Source organism: Myotis daubentonii, chromosome 16 (assembly GCF_963259705.1).
Source record: "Myotis daubentonii chromosome 16, mMyoDau2.1, whole genome shotgun sequence".
Taxonomy (NCBI): Eukaryota; Metazoa; Chordata; class Mammalia; order Chiroptera; family Vespertilionidae; genus Myotis; species Myotis daubentonii.
Window position 1 is genome coordinate 54,419,487 of NC_081855.1, and position 3,177 is coordinate 54,422,663.

General features: G+C 68.5%; 1 long non-coding RNA gene across 1 annotated transcript; it reads left to right on the top strand.

Moving 5' to 3' along the window:
- Positions 1-2,161: 2,161 nt before the first annotated feature.
- LOC132219103 (uncharacterized) lies at positions 2,162-2,770 on the top strand. Its single transcript, XR_009449372.1, has 3 exons — positions 2,162-2,263; positions 2,414-2,477; positions 2,656-2,770. It is a non-coding gene; the product is annotated as an uncharacterized LOC132219103 (long non-coding RNA).
- Positions 2,771-3,177: the final 407 nt, after the last annotated feature.

Consider the following 3,177-nt stretch of genomic DNA (forward strand, 5'->3'; position numbering starts at 1 on the left):
CGTCTGGGGCTGCGCCTGGCGGGCGTGGTGGGGCTGCGGGGACGGCCGAGGGCTCCCCCTGGCGGCAGCCCGAGCTCCCCGCAGGTCGCGGAGAGCCCAGCCCGCCCGGACCCTTCGAAGAACCAGGACCCGACTCCGGATCCCAAGTTCGCGGTCGTGTTCCCGAGGATCCACAGGGCGGGGAGGGCGTCGAGCAGCCGGAGCTCAGAGGACGCGTCCGAGGACGCCCCCTCCAGGGAGGGGCGCGTTTGGCCTTGTGCAGGGGCCGCAAGGGACAGTGAGGGGCGCTGGGAGAGGGGAGAAGGGGAGGCGGGACCCCCGCGGGACGGGAGCGGCTCCAGCAGCGAAGCAGAGCCCGGGACCTTGGAAACGGAGGCGCCGGTGCACTGGGCGCAGGACCCCGACGCCCGCGAGGACCCCGGGCCTGGCGCAGACGCGCTGCTGCCCCAACTCACCTTGGAGAAGCGCCCAGGCCCCTACCGGCTGCAGAGGGACCCCTGGGAGCCGGAGGACGAGGTGGAAGAGGCGCTGGAGAGGGACCTGGAGCTGAGCCTTGGGCCCGGCCTGGAGGAGCCGTCCCTCCCCGGTGCTGAGGGCAGGAACCCAGGGACCCTCCTGGAAGACACCGAGGACCTGGCCCGGCTGCGGTGAGCGGGCGGTTCCAGACCCGCGCGGCCTGGGGCTCCGGGTTTCTCATATCGCACCTCCTCGGTTTTATAACATGCGGGGGGGGGGGGGGGTCGCGCCTCCCTAAAGGTGGCCAGGCTCAGGGGCAGGTGGGGGGTGGCCAGCAGATGTCCCTGCTTGGAACTTCCTTCTCTAACCCGCACAAAGCTTCCCTGTTTGCCAGGCCCCTTGGGTGGGAGCTTACCTAGCAGCCGGCCGTTAGGGATGGGCTCAGAGGGGCATGACGTGCCCAGTGTCTGCAGCCAGTGGCAGAATAACCTGGGGCCTCCTCTCTCCCCTCCCCCCCCCCTCCGCAGCCCGCTGTGTGACAGCTCCCTTCTGCTGTGCCTCAAGAAGAGGTTTCGCCTGGGCCGCATCTACGTATGGGGGTCCCCGAGGGGATGGAGGGCTGGGACTCCCTTCCCCCTGGGATCAGAGGGCCCTCCAGCACCCCAGAGCACCTCTTCTCTTCTCCTGCCTGGGCTGGGTGCCCAACCCTCTCTGGGGCCCTGCAGAGCAGGGCCGGGGTCTGGGCGGGAAGCATCCAGGCCCCGTTCCATCTGCCTCCCCTGGCCCCTCCATGTTCTGGTGAGAGCTTGTGCTTCCTTCCCCAGACGTTTGGGGGGCCCCTCCTGCTCGCTCTGAACCCCCGCTGGCCCCTGCCTGTCTTCTCGCCTGAGGTCCTGGCCAGCTACCACCCCAGGAAGGCCCCCAGTGCCACCCCGTGAGTGCCTTTCTCCACCAACCTTTCGTTCACCCCCTGGCGGCTGAGCCCTGCAGGTCCCGTTGACTGGGGTCCTGGGGAGGGGGGGCGCATCCTGCCTCCCCCTAGGAGGGCCCAGAGGCCCCTGCAGCCTGCTCACCGGCCCGCCCTCTCTCTCAGACACATCTTCGCCGTGGCGGCATCAGCCTACAGCCTGTGTGGGAGCACGGGGCGGGACGCAGGCATTCTCCTCAGGTGAGGGGGGGCTCCCTGCCCGCTGAACCCCCGGCCACACTGAGGCTGGGACGGGTGGGTGAGGGCTCTGCTCCACCCGCGGCAGCTCCGGACTCCGGAGGGCTGTGCTCCCGGCTGACGTCACCGCATGTGCCCCTTGAACGAGGCCGCGCAGGGACTGTTTCTGTTTGGTCCTCATGCCCCGGGACTGTCTGCGTTTTGGCCATGTCCCCACTTCACCGGCTCAGTGGGGTCATGCGATGGGCCTCCCTCCCGCAGTGGGCACAGTGGCTCAGGGAAGACAGAAGCCGCCAAACAGATGGTGCGGTTCCTGAGCGGCCTGGAGCAGGAGCAGACGAGGGACGGAGGATGTCAGGTGGGGGCAGCTGGCCGTTTCCCGGGACCACCCTTCTCCTTTGGGCCACGAGGGGGCTTCGGGTCCCTGGCTTCTCCTCAGGGACAGCCCAGTCCCCAGGCACAGAGTGCCCGCAGCTGGGAGGCCTGACCAGGGGGCTCACGGCTCTTCTGGGGTGACTTGAACGCCCTTCCCCCTCAGCTGGACGCCGTGCTGCCCTGGCTCGGCAGCTTTGGCCACGCCAAGACAGTCCTCAATGCCAACGCCAGCCGCTTCGGCCAGGTCCTAGGTCTCCACCTGCAGCAGTAAGTGAGGGGGGTCCAGGTGGGCACAGGGGCCACGCACCACCACTCCCTGGGAGCCTGAGGCTGCTGCCCATGGTGGGTCCCATTCTGAGCGGGGGCCCTGGGTTGCGTGCAACCTGGGCACCCCCACCCAGCGTCCTGTGCCCACAGCGGGGTCATCGTGGGAGCTTCTGTGTCACATTATCTGCTTGAGACCTCGAGGGTGGTGTTTCAGGTAAGACCCGCCCTGCAGCTCGCCCTTTCCAGCTCCTAGCGTGGGAAAGAGGGAGGGGCCACTGCGGGGGGGCTGTGGTCCCTAGGCCCCCAGGCCTGCCTTCCCCAGGACTTGTCTTTGCTGCCCTGGGGCACAGGACCAGGCCACTGTCCCCCTAAGCTAGGCCTTCTCCCCCGAGGCCCAGACTGAGCGGAGCTTCCATGTTTTCTACGAGCTGCTGGTGGGGCTGGACCCCACGGAACGGGAGCAGCTGTCCCTGCAGGAGCCAGAGACCTACTACTACCTCAACCAGGTGGGGGCCAGGTCCACACAGTGCGGGCGGCAGGGCCTGCCCAGGGAGGGGGCTTGGTGGGGGTCTGAGGAGGAGCTGGGGCAGAGCAAGGCTGGGGGCCAGGCCCTGCTGCCACCCTGCTGCGCTCTGCAGGGCCGGGCCTGCAGGCTCCAGGGCAAGGAGGATGCCCAGGACTTCGCAGGACTGGTGAAGGCCCTGCAGGCGCTGGGCTTGTGCCCCGAGGAGTTGGCCGCAGTCTGGGCCGTGCTGGCTACCATCCTGCAGCTGGGCAACATCTGCTTCTCCTCGTCAGAGGTGGGCCCCCCTGAGGCGCCGGGCCCATGTGGCTGGTTTGCATAGTCAGGGCAGCAGCATCGATGCCCAAGCGTGTGTGTGTGTGTGTGTGTGTGTGTGTGTGTGTGTCTGCAC